Genomic DNA, 21,526 nt, shown 5'->3' with positions numbered 1-21,526 from the left:
AGGACTCTTAGAGAACGTTGGAATGGTTCCTTCGAAAATATAATGGCCAATTCTGTGCTCCATCCTTTTACAGTCTGAATTTGTGCTATATATCTGGCCATCTCCACAAAGAAGGGGCATACAACCATAACCCTTCTTCCTAGCTTTTAATGTATTTACTCATTTTTACACACCTCCTTTTTATATTACATTACTGCCACATACAAACAGCTAAGTTTATATAATATTGCAGGTAATTGATTTTGAGGAATCTTTTCAAAGTATTATTATTACACAGGTTTTATAGATTATGCAAAACATATAATTACAATATTCCCACTAGAAGTTCATCACGAATCATTGTACAGCACAGTTGCAAGTTTATGCAATCAGTAGGCACCAAGAGAAGGCACACGATAAGGAAATAAGGATTTATGTTTTAACTGAGTTTGTATTTTGGGCACAAGATTGGTCATTGTAATCTTGTTGATTAATACACCTGGTGTTACTAAAGAGCTGCCGTAATTGAAGTGTAATAATACTTTTGCCATAATTATAAGAGTAAGTAATAAAGTATCTGCACAATAGTTTTTTCAGTTTAGTTCATCGTCTCTCTCTCTCTCTCTCTCTCTCTCTCTCTCTCTCTCTCTCTCTCTCTCTCTCTCTCTCTCTCTTTTAAGAATGTCACTGTACGTCAGTTGTCTATTTTTGAACCATTTTCAGGTAGCCAGGTAATGTTTGAGAATTGGCCTTGCGTGTCCCTAAAAACTGTGATCATCATTTTTCCTGATGAAGATTGACTCTTGAATTGCAGCACTCCAGTCATCTTACTGGTGGCCTTACCATCGTGTACCACATAGAAATCAATATTTTAACTGCATAAATGCTGCCAACTTCCATATTCAGACGCACAGAACACACAAAAAATCTCTGGAATTTCAATTAAAACAATGCTAAATAGCAACAACTTGTACAAGAGACCTCAGAGCTGCAAGGAACACACAAAATTGCAAAATGTGCACTCTAAATAAAGCCTAATTACTTCCCATTTTTGTAAAATAATACCATGAAGTTTTGACTTAACATATGAATTTTAAATTAAGCTCACAATCACCATTTCTTTATACATTCATCACCTTAATTAAAACAGCTGTGCCGGCCGCTGTGGGCGAGCGGTTCTAGGCGCTTCAGTCCAGAACCGCGCTGCTGGTACGGTTGCAGGTTCGAATCCTGCCTCAGGTATGGATGTGTGTGGTGTCCTTAGGTTAGTTAGGTTTGAGTAGTTCTACCTCTAGGGGACTGATGACCTCAGATGTTAAGTCCCACTTCAACCATTTTGAAAACAGCTGTCACAAAGTACATATAATTTATCTGAGTGGCTCGATCAGGAGATTACCTATTAGTGGGACCGAAGGCAAAGGTTGCTGTTATGTATGCAAGGTGCCTCTGGAATTGGTTATAATCTAACACATGTGACTGATATGCATCAAGTATCCCCTCTCAAAATGCAAATCACTCCACTATGGTCCATATGTATGGTAATGCTGTGTGTACAAGGAAACAGAGGGAAGGATGGCCCTAACTTATGAACCATAGCTATGTGCCTGACAAACAAAACAAATTCAATGAGTAGTAATGGGAATTATTGGCAACTGGAATGAGACAAGGGACAGGAACCATTATAAATTTATTGATCAGAGATCATGAATAATATGCAAGAACAAGCAATTAGACAAAAATTTTACTTGGAGGAAATGATTGCAGATACAAAAATCTGAAATACATCTACAGCAGGTCATAGGAAGAAAAAGAGTGGCATGGGTCTGGACAGATAATGACTGAATTGGTAATGAATGTGACGATCTGTCCAAAGTGAATTTAAGTGTGATGATGAATTAACTGTGATGATTGTATCGGTAGGTTAGTGAGGGAGACAAATAGAATGAGAATCCGAAACACTAAAGTCATGACCAAGAGTTCACCTCGAAAGTGGCGGATTACTTATCCTGCAAAATACGCACCTATCATCTTGGAAGAGTTACTCACTCCCTTATCTCTGCGACACTCACATAAAATGGGTAAGCCGAGGTGAGACGAAATTGCAGGTGGTGTTGGACTCTGGCATGCTGCTCCCCATCTGCACTACTGAGTCACAAGGAACCTCTAACCAGAATGTACATCTGACTCATAAGAAGATCTCGACCTGAATCTGTGAAAACTTGTGGTCTCTACTCCTTCGTGGCACAGGCCCACCAAGCACAACCTTTTAAGCCTGTCTGCAGCTGCGTCTCTGATTCTACAAGTAGGAAATCTTGTTACACCATTCTGCTCCCATTCTAGAATATTCAATAGCAAGTTGAAGTTCCCAACGTTTGTGAACGCCGATCAACAAACGGTGGTTCCGCCTTCGTTCCCAAATCTTCTGTAAGCAACGTTCTGATTGAGTCACTGGTAGGACGGCAGCATACCACAAAGAGAGCACACAGGAGGAGTTCTACTCATCCTACGCAACAGTGAGATGTTATCTGTCCTAGGGTCTCATAATTGTAAACGCTTTAGATCAGATGGCGGCAAACGAACTCGTGGCGTTCCAGGCCCACAGAGTTACTAAACTGGTCAAAGACCGAGCCAGATTCTACTGCCAGTGAACGGAAAGAAGGCCCAGCATTCTCCCCTGCCTAAAGGGCTTATGGCCAGCTGGTGTCCCAGAGGTTCCTGTGAGCTCGTCTCACCTGTCTCAGCAACTAACGTGAGCCTCTGTGTACAACATACACACCAGAACTAATGAGACGAAGGGGTAACATCAGTAATCATAACTCACTTCTATGGGTAATTATTCTCAATTTTGCGTATGTTCTTATTGCGATAAATGATAAAACCGTAGTGTGCCGTGGATTAAGTTACTGAGTGTAATGAAAATGAAACACGGGGCTGCCTACAGCCTGACAGGTTTCATTTGAATTGGCCACTCCTTTTAGGGGTGCGGCCAGTGGCGCTATCAATGCAGCGGTATGGAGCAGGTGCCAATGGTGAATAGTTTGGTATCCCCAGAAACCTTCGCAAACGTTAGTAAGTTTTAGACAGAGATACATTGTGGATAGTGTGATGTACCTTTTGTATTTCTTGCTTTTATGTTTTCGTTTTCTTTAAAAGCGAAGAGAAAAGGTGAAGTGGTAGCCCAGCATAGAGCCTGTGCCTACCGTCATGTAATTTCGATTTTCATATGTTAAGAAAACGTAACATGTTCTTCCTGTGCCTCGGTAAGAGGAAGGACTCACACTCTGCTAATGTACGAAGGTAGACGCACGTTATTTTAGAGAATAATCGGCGGTAGCCATTTTGGTTATGAGAATAAGTGAAAAGTCTGTATTTTTTATGTGTGTAGAAAAAATAATTCATTCGTATTTTGTTGGTGAAAAATTGAGTTATTATTCGAAGTAGTACTGTAATATATAAGGATTGAAGAAGCCCACCTGTGTATTTCAGAGTTATCACGAAGATCCGATTACTATATCATGGACTACATCAAGATTTTGTAGGTGGATACGCCGATCGGACGTAGTATTATTAATTGGCAAGCATAAATCTACAGCAAGAGAAAGACTATTTCGTCCATGCAGAACTAATATGAAATAATATGAACCCATTTACAGGCATAGACCAGCTTATTGTACTTGTCTGAGTGTCAAAAAATTAATCTAATTATTTCCATATACCTAAACATTTTTATTATATTATAATAGCCATCATGCATTCTGACAAGGGTGTGATGCCTGATGGCAAAACTTCAATGCCTACGAACATGACACAGCTATTACGAAATACACATTTCTCTTGGTTGTCTACTACTCCTTGTTCCTAAAGATGCTGTGAAACCTGGTGCAGGTGGACCTGTACTGAGTAATGGACTCTGAAAAAACCAGAGTGTCATCCACAAAACAAAATTGGAATTCGAGGCTCCTGAACACTTGATGGATGAAGCGATAACAAGTTTGGGCAGTGTTCTTTAATCCCTATGCTATGAGGCGGTACTCAGATAATCCAAATGGTGTGGTGATGGCCATCTTTTCAATGTCAGTCAGTACCACAAGAATTTGCAAATAAGACTGGGTGCAGTCAGTGACGCTAAAACCTTTAGTTGTTATCATGATGTCATTGAAATCCAGGATGTGTGGTATCAGATGACTGTCGTGTATCGTTCTGGAGTTTAGCGCACAGTAGTCGCCACATAATCACCGTGTGCCATTGTGTTTTTGTACCACATGTAACGGAGAAGCCCACTGGCTGTCAGATGGCCTCATCACTCTCTTCTAAATTCGCTTCTCTGTGTCGTTCTTTGCCACTGTGAACTTGTCAGTTGTGTGCTCTGAGGGTTTGGCTGCCGCCAGTGGACCTGATGAGGTGCAGATGAAGGGCATTGTGTTGTGCTGAACCCCGCTCTTTGCATCTGCCACTGATGCAGTGCCAGGAAACTCATTCATAATATAACTCAAATCTCTGCAGTTGCCATCTCTACAATTGTTTGCAGTGTTCCACTGTTGAGGTCCACAACCAATCTGAAATGGTGTAAAATAAGAGCCATCCACAAAATGGGTTCCCTGACATCCACTACCAAACAATTTCACTCAAATTGTTTTATTGAAGCCGATGGGTAATTTCATGGTCTTTCTGCCATATGCCTCGATAACTGAATTGTTTGATGCTGTAAGATGTAGTGGAGCCACCGTACTGTTGAGCTGCAAATGATTTGTCGGAAGCACTCTTAGGTCTGAATCTGTGTTCAAAAAGTCTGACAACGAGTTGTTGAGATATGCTGAGTGCTCTCGTAAAACCAATTCTGTAAGGGTTCTGACCAAGGACATAGGACTATTGGTCATATCATGGAAATAAAGCTATAACTCCTCAAAGCTGAGATTCTCACAGCAAGATGCTAGGTGTGATATTTGCTGATCCTCGTTCATTACATTTGGCATTTACAAGCCGATTTGTCATTTTTCGTGCTCCTACTCGTATCACCAGTGTAGGATTTTGTGGGTGATGTGCTAATGCAAAATGAAGGCACATACAGATTGTTAAAAAACAGTTTTAATGCAGGTGAAGTTTACTCAGCATAACGTCGGAAGATCACAGGAGAACACACTCAAAAGCTTACCAGGAACTTACAAAAGACAAAATATATATCGCTGTAACATTCAGTTGTGTGTGATTTCCTGGTTGATCTTCAGGTGTCTACAATGTTACCATATGTTTGAGATACTTTAGTAGGGTAAGGAACAGAAAGAAATTTGGAGCTGATAATGCGAACACAAATTTTTGGCAGCATAAATCGACTAAAGGGTACAAATGTATTCAACAAACTATTATTATATATGATTAATGAAAATTTAGTTGGGCAGGGGCGGGGTTTGAAAAGCTCACATCCTTAACAGTGCCATTCAGGACTGGTTGGATAGTTTTTGTGTAGATTTAAACTGTACATTTCTCAAGCTGCACAACTGCTTTTCTATATACCTGTATACAGAAAAACTGAGGAATTCAAGCATTATTGTGAATGTGTAAAAATCAGTTACAATCAGCTTCTTAATTACAGTAAAATCAGGTGGTTATCTCTGTCCCCTGCACTCGACATAACTGAAATGTACAAGACTTTAAAAATTCACTTTTTGGGTACTTTGAAAGGTGTTATCAGAAAACAGTCTGAGTAAGGTTTATTTATATCCCATACACTCATCGATGTATGTGTTTTATAATGGGATAAAACAACTTGAGAGTGAACAAACATCCACTGCTGAGATGACTATAGTCTTAAGAACAAATTGGAGAGCAATTTCATGTCACTGATGACCAAAAAAGAAAAAAAAAAAAAACACTGGTAAGTCTAGGGAGGAGGGACTTGATAAAGATGATGACAATTTCCGTACGGCGAATGTTGGAAGTATTAAGATAAATGGTGTGTGTTATTTTCAAAACTCAATCTTTATGTTTTAGAAGATGCATGTTAACTTCACTGTATTGAAGTCTGCATCTTTATTCCGACCGGTTTCGGTTTTCATCCATTATCCAGGGATCATACCAAATAGACAAAAATGAACAACATCTACATGTTACTGACGAAAAATGCACAATCCAGAGTCGTTAAGTACTGAAAATCATATATAAAGATAATCGAAAAGTTACTTACAAAGCAAAAAACAATACAACTTTTACGTTTCTTGTTTCATGCAACAGATACATTTTATTTCTGAAGGTCCATCTTGATCACACAAATATTTTCATTTCACTGTTACCAATTTTGGCTACTGCTGTCTTCAGATGTGTTACAAATAAATTTTATTTGTAACACATCTGAAGACGGCATTAGCCGAAACCAGTAATAGTGAAATGTAAAAGTTTGTGCGATCAAGATGGACTTTTACAAATAAGTGCCACAATATGTTCATGGACTCGTTTAGAGACTTTATGTCTTCAGTTAATAACTACAGGCAAATGCGTACTAGATGGCATATTATAAGACACATCAACAGCTATCAGTGATATATTGTGACTCATTCAGATTATATACAGAAAATAAACATTAAGGATACACTTTGAACCAGAGTAACCATAAGGTACACTCTTTGCTGTTGCACCATATGGTTACCATGGTTCTGCATGTATCCTTGATGACCCACAAACAAGTGACAAATTGCTGGTTGTATAATATGATAAGTGCCCTAATACTGTTGGGAATTATTTGGAAAAGTACATTATAGTACAGGATTTCATGTAAAACTACATCCTCTAAGAAAAGTCTAATTGTTTTATTTCAAAATGGTACTTATTTAAAGAACACGCATCATATAAATAGCATTTAAACTATAACTTTACATTACTTTTGCTTTGAGCAATGATGTCATGCATTTTTGTCTAACGAGCTACATTTTTTACCATTGTATCCTACATTTCCTTAAAATGCTATGGTAACGCTATATTTTACACAGTTTGAAACATTACATATAGATAAAGAATGAAATATGTATGTATTTACGGTTGAAATTGTGTTTATATTAGTTTAAGGCACAATGAATTCCTTGCCCTTACAAAAAGTTGATGGTGTCAGAGTACCAAAGCATTAGCTGAAGTAGCTCACCAGCTGCTGATCTGCTTATTGTTACACTGGTAATTCTTTTCAGTTTCTTCCTATAGTTCATCCGAAATAGATTTAATTTCTTTAGTAACTGAAGTTTATCATCTGCTTATGGATACATTTTGAAAACAGACGACTGTATTGCTCGGTTTTCTTCTGGTGGTTACTATCCTCATTTGATTTTACTCATCATAAGGCTACCAAAACCCTACAGACTTCCAATTCTAAATTAAACATGCATCCACCACTTTCGAACCCATTTACACAATCTGGTTTAAACAACACAGCAAATTGTCAAAATAAGCAGTTTCCCCTATGGGCTGCAATGCGTTAGATGTGCAATATTTACCAGAGTCTCTACAGTCCAACCAGTCTGCGCAATAAAAATCTAATTTCAGTAGATCCGTGAACATATTGTGGAATATATCGATAGATGGTCAGTAATATATATACACTACTGATAGCCCTGGGGGATCCAGCTATGAACTCTTGCATCTGGTGTGTAACATGTGTGAGACAGGCAGAAGACTGCCAGACTTCAGGAAGAATGTAATATTTCAATTCCAAAGAAAGCAGATGATTACAGGCGTCAAAATTACTGAACTAAGGGTTTAACAAGTCATGGTTGCAAAATAGTGACATGAATTCTTTATAGAAGAATGGAAAAACTGGTAGAAACCAGTCTTGGGGAAGAACAGTTTGGATTCCAGAGAAATGTAGGAACACGCGAGGCAATACTGACACTATAACTTACCTTAGAAGAGAGGTTGAAGAAAGGCAAACCTACGTTTATAACATTTGTAGACTTAGAGAAAGCATTCGACAAAGTTGATTGGAAAACTCTCTTTCAAATTTTGAAGATGGCAGGGATAAAATACAGAGTGAAAACTATCAGTTGGTTACCTATACCACAAATCCTATAAAACTTCAATTTATCTAGGAGAATATTAAGATTCATACAGTCAAATGCCTTAGATAGGCCAAAGAAAGTACCAGCTGGCCCTATTTTATTACTTAATGATTGTAAAAACTTGGTGAGTGAACATGTAAATAGCATTCTCAGTAGAGAAACTGTTCTGACACCCAAACTGTGATTTGCTGAGGGTATTATTATTATTATTATTATTATCATTATTATTATTATGTGCGATTGGACCCATACGGATCACGCACAGCTTTTCCGATTCAATTTTTTAATTCTCCAAACTTCTCTCATTCTTTCCCCATGAATTCTCTTTCTTTCCTCTGTCCATTTTGTCCCCTGTCTCTTGCAAACTTCATTCTCGGGTTGTACTTTCCAACTATTGATTTTTTGCCTGTATACATTTCTGCTTATAACTTCTGAAGAATTTATTTGTGCATTTGCTAGATCTGTTTTGGTTTCTTGTATCCAGGGTATGGTTTTCAATTTTTCAATGTATATTAAAATTTTGTGGGAGAGTCTGGGTGTTGGGAGTCTGTGGATATGACCGTAAAATTTTAGTCTTCTTTTCCGGATGTCTGCGGCGAGGTTAGATAATTTTTCTGTAGTTTTCCGAGACTGTAGCCTGTATCCATCTTCAGTTCTTTTTGGGCCAAGAATCTTTCTGATAATTTTGCGTTCCTCTTTCAGGATGCCTTCCAGGTCGCCTTTTCTATGGAGTGTGAGTGTTTCGCTGGCATATAGTGCTTCGGGCTTGATTACTGTATTGTAGTGTCGTATTATTGTTAATAAGGTGAGATACCATTCTAGAATACATCACTTTCTCAAAAATTTTAGAAAATGTTAGCAGTGAAAGAGGTTGGTTGTTACTGACATTGTTCTTATCACATTTTTTAAAGAGTGGTTTAACAACAGCATATTTCAGTCTCTCTGGAAAAATGCCTTGAGTTAGTGACACATTATGAATCTCGTGTAAGAAAGGTCTTATTATAAGGGAACAAATCTTTAATACTCTACTGAACTGATAGCCAGTAACAGGTGAACAAACATTAATATTAGTTTGTATGTATTCATGCCACGGACTGAAGCGCCTAGAACCGCTCAGCCACTCCGGCCGGCACTAGGCTTACACACTACTTAATTTAACTTAAACACGCTAAGGACAAAACACACACACACACACACACACACACACACGTCCGAGGGAGAACTGGAATCGCCGACGTGGGAGCCGCGCGAATCGTGGCAAGGTGCCTCAGAATACCCGGCTATGGACATAGAGTTTTGCGTTTGCCACCATATCATTGGCAGTACAATCCGATAGAGCTCGTATGGGCACAAGTGAAAGTAGATGTCGCAGAACGAAACACGACATTTAAAATTGCTGACACAGAGAGACTTTTGCACGAAAACACTTGACAGCATAACGCCTTCAGCATGGGCTGAATGTGTTCGGCATGCAGGACGGCTACAGGAGGGGGATACGGAGAGGGAAATTTTAATCGATGACACGCCCACGTGGTCGTCACTCTGAGACCAGAGGAGCTAGACACGGACGCGGACTGCAGCGATGCGCAGATGGCGGCGGCCGACGCTGCGACAGCCACAGGCGAGCCCCGCATACAATATTCATCTCGTCTTTTCTTTTTGTATAGTTTCTCTGCCGCAGTTCCACTTTTACCGGTAATATTGACATACATTCTCTCTTTTGAAACTGTAATAACAGTCTTTATTTTGAGGCACCTTTTGTATGTTGGCTTTTATGCTGCCAGTCGTAGTGTTGTGCATCGCTGCGGCTGCAAGATCATATTCAACCTTTGTCTCGACTGACCTATATTGCTGTTTGTGTATGACGGGCACACTCTAATAAGTTCGTCTTTTGGCCCATTGCACTTCACTAACACTCAGTAAATTTTAGTCTTGATGTATACTGTATCAGCTTTGTTTCAATCGAGGTTTTTTTTTTTTTTTTTTAAAGCGAAATGCGGCTGGTATAAATAAAAAGTTTGTTACAGTCGCAAAAGACGAAAAATTTTCCAGTATTACATACAATTCTATTATGGTATTAAAGTTAATTCATTCAGAATGCCATATAACATGCAATTTGTGGTAGACTATGTCCTTCTGTCAGAGACAGCAAAGGACTTGGAAGAGCAGTTGAACAGAATGGACAGTGTCTTGAAAGAAGGGTATAAGATGAACATCAACAAAAGCAAAACGAGGATAATGGAATCTAGTTGAACTGAGTCGGGTGATGCTGAGGGAATTAGATTAGGAAATGAGACACTTAAAGTAGTAAAGGAGTTATGCTATTTGGGGAGCAAAATAACTGATGACGGTCGGAGAAGATATGAAATGTAGACTGGCAATGGCAAGGAAAGCGTTTCTGAAGAAGAGAAATTTGTTAACATCGAGTATAGATTTAAGCGTCAGGAAGTCGTTTCTGAAAGTATTTGTATGGAGTGTAGCCATGTAGGGAAGTGAAACATGGACGATAAATAGTTTGGACAAGAAGATAATTGAAGATTTAGAAATGTGGTGCTACAGAAGAATGCTGAAGATTAGATGGGTAGATCACATAACTAATGAGGAGGTATTGAATAGAATTGGGGAGAAGAAGAGTTTGTGGCACATCTTGACTAGAAGAAGGGACCGGTTGGTAGGACATGTTCTGAGGCATCAAGCGATCATAAATTTAGCATTAGAGGGCAGCGTGGAGGGTAAAAATCGTAGAGGGAGACCAAGAGATGAATACACTAAGAAGATTCAGAAGGATGTAGGTTGCAGTAAGTACTGGGAGATGAAGAAGCTTGCACAGGATAGAGTAGCATGGAGAGCTGCATCAAACCAGTCTCAGGACCGAAGACCACAACAACAACAATGTCCTTGTTGGAGGTAGTGAAGCCTGTACATGACAGCAATTTTTTGGTGTTCAACGAAAATAATTATCTGCAAACTTTAATTTTGTCATTGGACAGAAGCATGTACTTCTCTGTACATACACTGGTTAAAAGAATTAGGGGATCAGTTGAAAGATCTAGGTTCTGAAGTATTGTCATCAGCAGAATGAACTAAAATGGCTGAACGTCTTTCTGTTGGTTCTATGGAGTGGAGACAACAACATTACGGTCACCGCGATAGTGGTAATAATGGAAAATTGCTGCAGAGGGGGTTGGTGTTGACTTGTGGTTACTCTACCAAACGAATTGCACAAGCAGTTGGTTTCAGATAGTGAAGTGAGCAGGTAGTGCAATGCAACAACAACGTGACTCACCCGAAACTATGGCACGGGGAGCCATAGAACGGCTGGAAGCGGGACAGACACAGAGGGAGGTGGCTGCAGCTATTGGAGTGTCCCAAAGTATAATTTCCAGGACCTGGACGCGATTTCAGACAACAGGAACCTTAAAGTGAACGCAAGGCCAGGGTCGTGCACTGGTTCTAGGCTCTACACTCTGGAACCGAGCGACTGCTCCGGTCGCAGGTTCGAATCCTGCCTCGGGCATGGATGTGTGTGATGTCGTTAGGTTAGTTAGGTTTAAGTAGTTCTAAGTTCTAGGGGACTGATGACCTCAGATGTTAAGCCCCATAGTGCTCAGAGCCATTTGAACCATTTTTTGACTACACAAAATAAGAGGGCACATACATTCGCGAGTGAGTGGTTCAAAATAAGATTTAATACTGTAAAGGAAATGGGTCATAAGTATAGTTACGTTGCTACACACTCAAATATATACGAACGTACGATCGGGATAGAAGCACGTACGTTCTAAATACTATCATTCCCCATGGCCTGGCTAAAATGAATTGTGGTTAAAATGCATTTATTCATTCGAGAAGGAAAATAATCGGAGTTCATAATTAAATGAAAATAAAGATTGTAGGTTCTGAATGATGCGGCAAATATACTGTAATTGACACTGGCGGCCACGAGGGGAAGGAGATGGACACACTCACGTACAGTCTTAGACAATAAAACTGACCGCCGGCCGGCCGCCACAGAGACTAAGTCCGAGTCATTCACTTAAGGTGGCCAATAAAACTGACCGCCCCTGACAACTCTAAGTCCGGCCATATGCACAATCTGGCAACACTGTAAGATGCGGAAGTGTTAGGAGGAAGTATTGTCTACTTCCGAGACGTTGTCGGACTATGTGAGCCCGTGGTCTAGTGGCAAGCGTCGTGCGTTCTAAGCTTATAGTCGCCTGTTCGCGTCCAACTGTTTTTTTCTTTTTTTTTTTTTTCCACAGTCGGTCTAAAGTTATCAGTCTGACTGAACATCAAAGATAATTCGCTTAACATTCTACCCACCAGCAATAACAAGTATTCCAGAAACAATTCCGCAGGACAGCTCGTGGCTGCGTCGCGATCATAACAGCTTGCGCTCGAGCGTTTCCTCGCGATGCAGCGGCTACCGGCCACCGGCCAGGCGCCACCCGCCGCCTGAAATCCGGCACCGCTCACGTGAACGCGGCGCGACGCTGTCAGTGTATGTATCAACTGTCATTTTCGAATTTGAAGTTCTAGTTATCATCTTGCAGTTAAGCATTGGATTTTGCATACTTGAGAATCATGAACTACAGTTAAGCATTGTAAAATTGAGTCGCAAGTGGAAATAGGTGTAACATCTGCAACACAACGTTTACTTTTGGTATAACAGAGGGGTGAATGCAGAGGAGGCAGCTAGAAAGATTTGAATTGTGTGTGGAGCGAGTGCTTTTGGGAAAAATACGCCAGAAAAAGATATTCTTGTTTCAACAAAGATCGTTCTGGCATCAATGATTTTCCACATTAAGCAAGTCTCGACTACTGATATATGTGATAGATAACCATTTTACCATCATGCGACATTTGCATTCAACAGGCAAAGTTCAGAAGTCTGGTGTACGAGTACTACATGCTCTAATTCGAAACAACAAAAATCAACGGAGTGACTATTATTGAACGTCATCAGGTCGCTCATTGAGCATTCGTATGCAGTACTGTAACTGGTGACGTGTTATGATGCCTTTATCATTAACTTCCTAAGAAGAAATGAAAGGCTGAGCCCCTCCAAAAGACATAAACTCGAGCAAAGAGTAGTGTGAACATAATATTTTACATCTGATAGCTCCAAAAGTGAGTTTTGGGCTACGAATTCTACCAAAACACAGCTGGAATTTGTTGCCAACAACTGAGACACCTTTCGGTCTCAGCGTAAGAAAATCGAGCAACACAACTACATCACATGTTCTACTGCATGATAACGCACTTCTTGATTTGAGAAACAAAACTATCCAGGAGATTGAAATTAAAGTCGTCTCTCAGGCACTTGTATTGATAGAGAAGTCCTCTCTCAAGCACTTGTCCCTCTCGTCATATATTCAAGTTTTACCTTTCCCGCTCTTGATCGATCAACCGTCGACGCAATTCATTTCTAGACGAAAATACTCTTAAAACTACTCTGGTATAATTATATCGTTGAAACCAGTAGGTTTCTACTGGCGTAGAATTTGTAAACAACTTTAGCATTGTCAGATCGTTTCAGATATCGTGAAAGAAAATTCTTTTGCTGATTAATTTCTCATTGATGATTACTGTTGCGTTTAGTAAACTATCGGAAAATCCAATTAAAATATTCACTGTACTAATACAAAATAAATTCAGCTTACTACAGAAACATCACGACGGCAGACTATCTTAATAAAGCATTAAGTATCTGTGAGACGATTGAGCGTATTTTAACACGAATTAGTAGGACATTACCGACTTTTGACTTCGAAAAGATCCGTATTTACTTCATTTCCTGTATCATCCGCTATTATTATGAAAAGTGGCATTTCATAGATATAATTATGTATTCACAACAACAAAAAATATGTCGTCATTATGAATTTGGCAGTACCGTAAGGTTTTCGCTCTGACACTAAGGGTTACTGAAAGTAGCAAGGCGCGTTGTCTTACGATTCCCTTATTGCGTTTGTATCTGCCTGCTTGTAGCTCTGCTACAAAAGAATTAAAAATCTGGCTTTCAGCGAGTCTCGAAAGGCGAACGAAAGCAGCTTGCACCTGGTAGCCAAACATGTTTCTTGGGAACAGGCTACTTCCTAAGTGGGAAGACATTCTTTTGTGGTTGAATTGTTGGCAAATGTCAGTCAGACGTGTGCTGTTGGTCTAAGCGTTTCGGTGTGTTGAATTTGTACCAATGATTTTTCTACAGGTTTTTTCTGTCCCAAATAGAGAGTTGAAGCCTCCCATTAGTATTTTCACGTCGTCTTGGTAAATTTTGCTCATAGTATTTTCGAGTGTGTTCCACAATTTTTCGACATTTTCGGTGTTTTCCTTATTTTCGATGTTGGTGGGGGCATATGCATTTATGAGTGTATATTTTTTATAGGGGCTCTGAATGAGCATAGTCATAACTCGATTGTTGATGGGTGTGATTTCTTCGACAGAGTTGTTGATAGATCTGTGTTCGAGAAATGCAATGCCGAGGATTGGTGCGAGTTTCGCTACCTTTTGTTGTATTTTGAAGATGCCATGGTTTCCGTAATGCAAGTTTTAATTGTCAATTAATCGTGGTTCTTGAAGAGCAAGGATGAGAATTTTTTGGCGGACGATTTCTTTTGTGAGATTATTTAGGTTTCTTGTTTGGATCAATGTATCGATGTTTAGTTTTCAAATGAATGTTTTCTGCTTGTAGGGAAATTTACCAGAGATCTTCGATATTCTCTGCCGTGCCAACCTGGACTCCCCAGAGTGCGAAAATCCAACTGCCGCCTATCGGTGGTCAGGTTGTGTACCACCTGGGATAAAGTTACCTTTGCTTGCATAGTTCATGTTTTCTTGTGTTTCATTGGTTTGGCCTGGGTGATACCAGGACCGGACAGGACCAGAGGGTGTTGAAGCCTTTGGAAGCAAATATTTTCAGCCAAGCTCATTGAGCTGACAGACGGTGACCAGAGTAGCGGTGATTTTCACTCAGATGTGTCTGGATTTTGGGTTCAACGGATTGAGTAGCCGTTCAGGATTGTGTTAGTATTTGGTTCACCACAAGTATTTGATTTCCACGGTACCATCCATATGGGGGAGGGTTTCCCCTATCGGCCACACGGGATTTTTATTATTATTATTATTGTCATTATGTCATCAGCAAATCCGATATGGTGTATCTTCCCTCCACTGAAATAGATGTGTGTTGTTCGATTCAGTATTTCCATCACATAAACATGGTTTATAATTACGTTACATTGCTGCTAGTAGACATATTTCTCACTTTTTCTTAGACAGTTGCTAGCTGTTACCCCACCGTAGGAATTTATGTGCGCAGCATTGTTGCAATACAGACGTTCAAATTATCCGATTTCTGTAATTTCATTTCGATACAAGATCGTCCTAATCGGATTCAGCCAGTCAGTCTTAATGTGGCTATCCGACTACGACGCTCATCATATGATAGACTGGGTGAACCACATTCTTAATCGGACTGTTGAATCCAGATCACTTATCTATGACAGGGAATGAATTATTAAACACTGTGCTTATTACAAATACGTTATTTAAATATAAATATATGAACTAACGACATAACAATGTATTTACAGGAGCAGAGACCCATCCATCATAGTAGAGCAGTGCGAGATTGGTTTCAGGGCCAAGAGAGGATGAAGCTGTAGCCGTTTGTTCCACGATCACCGAACATCAACCAGATAGAGAATATATGGGCAGAGGTAACAAGGTCATTGCCATGTGTCCCTACAAATGCAAGCGACCTTTGGACGAATATAGAAAACGTATGGTGGGAAGTAAACCATCACGCTACACTGTCGACGACTTAATGAAATCAATTTCCCTACGCCCTCGAGAAATCTTACGTAATGATCGTGGGTGGGTTGGTTACTAAAAGTATACTCGTCCACAAAGCCCATGTGGACAGTTATCTGATAATCGGTCAAGCTTTGCTTTGTCGCAGCCCTTTAGCATACATCAAGTCCATTTACTTTCAGTCCCCTCCTTACAATTCTTGCAGTGCAAGGTAATTGAAAAATCTCATCCACTCGACGCCAACTGAGGAACTGACTGGTGCATGTGTTGTTCCACACACAGTAGTTGTCACCCTCACAGGAATCAATGACTGTTTGTGTGTGTGTGTGTGTGTGTGTTTTCGTGTTAACGCACGATGTGAATCAATACTATTAACATTAGAGAGACAACCAACAATAAATGTCGCATCAAATATGACTGTAAAGTATTTTAATGCGATGGGAAGCTACAAACTGAATTTTTACCCATCCCACGTCCTGCGTATTCCGTTAAGTAAGATCTATTAACTCCATAGTATCGTTAGCAGAGACAGTGCGCTCTTGTTGTCGAGGCTCGCGACAAGTGCAGCGATTAGCAGTGCCCAATGCCGCCGCGATTTGTTTATGTTGGCTGAGCGTGGACACTGCAGCAGACGCTTCGCCCTAAACAGAAAGAAATCACCTTGGCTCTGACTCCAGTGAGCGGATATCACTGCCTGCGTGTTCTTATAGTAACCAACGTGAGACTCTACTCACAGGTGCCATGGAGCAATTGCAACGGGTATCATGTCATTAGTCATCAGAATATCAACCAGTGATGAAACGTCCACTCTATTTGAATCCCAAGACAATAGGAACCTTGTCACAAAGGAATGTGAGGTGATATCAAAACTTATCCAACATACAAAAATTAACTGCAGGGCTTTCATGTTTGCAGTAATAGCACACAAGGAAATATTATGTCTTGGAAGCGTATATTTCATTTCCTCTTCTCATATTAACGCCCTTGTTTTAATATGAAGTGAGAAAATAAACACGAAAAACTAAAGTTCCTGAGAAGCATATAAGTCATTTCCTCGTCTCATATCACAACTTTTGTTTTAGTATGAAGTAAAAAAAATAAACAGTTTAGAGTTCTGAAGCATAATATGACACCAGATTCTTATCGTAGGCGCTATCGGAAACGCCAAAAGCAGGGAGCTGTCCATTCTTTCGTCCAACAGTCTGTTTTCTTTCATGTATTTATTCCTCCCGCTAGGAGATTATTATTTAAGGACTTGTGGGCATCAAGTTCTTCAGCAGAACAAGCCTTATGTTATTGTGCTAATTACCGTATGGAAAAAAATGCAACAAAGACGAGTTCCGCTAGAGCAGTGAGGTTATTTGCACATGTGTGTATTCAGCAATGACTGCCAGCTGCCACAACACTTCACAGAATCCTTGCGGCAGGCAACACAACTGTGCGTGCACTTCAGACTTCATTCAGTGAGACGTCAGGAGATGGATGAAAACGTCAAATTAACGTCGCTTTCCGAGTCGTATTCAATCCAGAATGAGGTGTTATTAAGGTAGTTGGGTGATCTAGCAATTCCACTTTTATGATTCCCATATGAGTATTTCGAAAGCCAAAAGAACCCGTTAGTGTGAAACTATCGGGAACTGCATTATATCAAACTGCAAGAACTTCAGACAATACGTGGACTCTACTCTTCGCTGGGTGACCTATTACTGTTATTTAGCATTCTCTCCGTCCTAGTCAAATGGTTCAAATGGTTCTGAGCACTATTGGACTTAACATCTGTGGTCATCAGTCCCCTAGAACTTAGAATTACTTAAACCTAAGTAACCTAAGGACATCACACACATCCATGCCCGAGTCAGGATTCGAACCTGCGACCGTAGCAGTCGCGCGGTTCCGGACTGAGCGCCTAGAACCGCTAGACCACCGCGGCCGGCCACGTGCTAGTAGTAATGCAAATGGAACTTCAGAGGCGCTTTCCGCTATTCTTGACAAACATCAGTAACCTGTAATCACTGAGAGTCACAACTGCGTTCTATGCCCTCAGTCAGGAACCGCGCGACTGCTACGGTCGCAGGTTCGAATCCTGCCTCGGGCATGGATGTGTGTGATGTCCTTAGGTTAGTTAGGTTTAAGTAGTTCTAAGTTCTAGGGGACTTATGACCACAGATGTTGAGTCCCATAGTGCTCAGAGCCATTTGAACCATTTGTCACAACTGCGTGATGATAATGGTTCAGGTTGTCAGTAGTTGTGGTGGTGTTACGTTGTCAAACTGCTTACAGTAACGTTAATGGTGGCGCACATACTTTAGCGCTGACTACCTACTTAAGTAAAGATAGTGTTGTGGCGTCGTCGCTTGTCTTTATTTGGCCTCAGCTTGAGTAATCCGATTTAACGAACATGGTACTCCAATCGCGGGCTCCTAATAAAGTATGACTGCAGAGATTATCGTGCGGATATTACATTAATTCTGCAATGAAATGCTTAACAAATCTTACCCTCAGATATGCAGCTGGAATGACTAATTACACAGGTACTCCATGTTGCACTAAGTGATCAGTTCGCTGCAATCCTGCTTGTACTGTTCGTAAATACTCGTATACTTCAGAAATGGTTCTAATGGCTCTGAGCACTATGGGACTTAACTTCTGAGGTTATCAGTCCGCTAGAACTTAGAACTACTTAAACCTAACTAGCCTAAGGACCTCAGACACACCATGTCCGAGACAGGACTCGAACCTGCGACCGTAGCGGTCGCGCGGTTCCAGACTGTAGCGCCCAGAACCGCACGGCCACTCCGGCCGGCTTGCCATATGAACCATTTGAACTATTTAACACAAAATGACATTAAAAATTTAAGTTATTCACGAGCAGCTAGTTGAGAATATGTATGGACATTAAATGACACGACGAACCGTCTTGTTCTGCATATGGATTCAAACCCAGCTCATGCAGACTAAGCAAAGATTTCGTGACTGACGGAAACTAACAGTCATTCCTGATTAGGCATACAGAGAGTGATATACCTCGATTTTAGACAGTATCAGTTAGCAAATATCAACTTTAAATTGCATAACGCAAACATTTTTAACAGACGCGAATTCCTACCCAGCATCTATTGTCCCTGTTAACGAACTACGAGAGATGTTAAATATTGCTTCTTCACAAGTAACTTACTTGAAATGCCGTGAGGTAAAGCTGTGTGTTGGACACGGATTCGAACCCGGAACCTAATCGGATTGCTATCGAAGCACAGTCAAATGTGACATATCGGAATTTCGCGGCAGTAGCTAGTTTTAACTGAAATGACGAGACGAAACATTAATTTTTTCCTTCCCAGGACTCCAACCCGGCACCTATCGCTGTTATATTCTAGAGAAAACGAACGTTAAATATGGGTTTGTTGCACCAGCAGTGACATGTGAGCATGTTTGAACTGAAATAATATGACGAAGAGTTCAGCGCTCACTGGGAATAGAGCCCCACACATATCGTTGTTGACTACACACAAAGAGACGTCAGCTACCGAATTTTTCTCCACCAGCTGCTCAGAATAGCATCTTGAACTTACAGTCATCTCGCAAATAGTTCTGTGTCTCACTGGGAGTTAAAAACGTCAGATATCGTTAGTGTTGACAGCGAATGAAAATACATTAAAAATCGAAATTATTATCCACCAACAGATAGGTGTTCTCATGCTAGAGCTTGATAATACATAATTAAATCTTTAGTGCCGGGCCAGGATTCGATCCCATTCACGCGTAATATGTGAAGGTGTTGAGGAATCTGCAGTTTTGAACAAACAACAAATTGTAGCCGAGCTGTATTGCCACGAAGGGACCAAATTCCGCGTTAAGGGCGGTCTGAGTTGCATTCCCAGTTCAGAACCAATTTTATCGACATACAGAAGCTCAAATAAAAGATGGAATAAGTGTCCTGTGACCATACATAGCGTTTGTGTCGTCACTTGAAATAAATAAGTAGTATAAGAAAGGTTACTGGTGATAGAGTTTCTACATGTCGCCACTCCAGACTTTATTGTGGTTCAACCTACCGTCTACTTGGTAAAGAAGGAATATCATCTTTAATGTGAATTTCCAGACCACGCAGCCATTATATCTCCTTCACTTGGTGTAGCCAGGAGAGAATGGAATCTGTCTCTCCCTATCTAAAATCATTGACAGAAGTGGGAATCGAACCCAGACCATAGGTATAACAACCTACCCTCCGTCCAACAGACCACGAAATCCTCTTCTCTGCGAGTCATTTTTCTATCGTAACGCAGTTGCGCCACACTGGGATGAAAATTCTGACACACAGGCTCCCTGTAGTAATTTGCAGCATGTTCAGTAAATTCATTTATTTGGTTGACCGAATCACCATGAACTAGCTGCCTCGCCTACCCAGTGCATACATTCGACTATTTTGTAATCACAGAAACAAAATCACGTAACTGCCACCTACACACAACTGCCAACAGTGTAGGATGCAGAAGTTTAAATAGGAAGTGTTCCTTTCCACTTGAGCTATTCTATTGCGCTATCTGTTACTAGAAAACGTCGTTCAGTCCAAAAGAAAAGCTGTAACTGTTTGTCTCTCAGAAGTCAAGGCCTGACCATATGCATAATCTCACAGTGCTGTGGAATCCAAAAGTTCTGGAGGAATAGTTGCCGAGCTCTGGAGCTGTTGTAGGTACGTGTCAGCTTGTAGCATAGATAAGATGTCGCGAGTTCGAATACATTCAGTGCTACATTTTTTAAAACGCAATTCTGCTCTCTGCTGAAGTTATCAATCTAATGGAACTTTGAACATAATTCCCTTCACTTCTCAACCCAAAGTAGTCGCATGTGGAAAAAGGACTATTAAACCTGAATAGAGCAAAATGTCACAGTAGTTAGACAGCAGGCAGCAGATGCATCTCGAAGATGTGCAGGGAGAGCGCATCGTGCCATAATATGTCAGAAAAGTATTTTCTACATTAGCCGTCGTGTGGTAGTGATATTTTAGTCTTCTTCAAACTTTGTTTGACAGCTTTAACTCAGAACACGTTTTCTACATGCATGTAATCAATAAACTGCATGTGCATTGTCAGACTGTCATAGGTAACATCAGAGAATTCGCATATATCGTTGATGATTAATGTCTCTCTCATGTTTACTATTGTTTTAACAACACTAAAGGAAACCTTACGAAAATTGTGCACTGTATTATAAGAAATGAAATAAAACTATCCATGATAACCTTACGACGAAAGTATCTGTACACAAGCATGCCTCTATCGACACGAATTAGTAAAATGCTACTCACTTAGATTTTGATTGGGTCTGTGTTTAATTGGTATGCTGTGTCATACTCAAGAGGGATGCAAATGTGGCATTTCATAAATATAGTTACGTATTCCTAGAAACCCAAAATTCGCTTGTCAGCAGTGGAAAGAGGCGTTACCTGTTGTGCAGCATTGTAAGTTTTTCAACATTGTACTATGAGCTGAAAGCATTTTCTTGCGATTTCCTTATTGATGTTTGATCTGACTGCTTGTAGCTCTTTCACAGAAGGGATAAAAACGTTACTAGTCATTGAGACTGGAACTGCGAACCGTAAAAGACGCTGTTTCACAGGTCAGCACGTTACCACAGAGCTGGCGAGGAGGTATGGGGCTCAGCTTCCTATTACGAGGGCAATAGTAACTAGAACTCGT

The sequence above is a fragment of the Schistocerca nitens genome, chromosome 9, assembly GCF_023898315.1.
Source record: "Schistocerca nitens isolate TAMUIC-IGC-003100 chromosome 9, iqSchNite1.1, whole genome shotgun sequence".
Taxonomy (NCBI): Eukaryota; Metazoa; Arthropoda; class Insecta; order Orthoptera; family Acrididae; genus Schistocerca; species Schistocerca nitens.
This window is presented reverse-complemented; position numbering follows the sequence as displayed.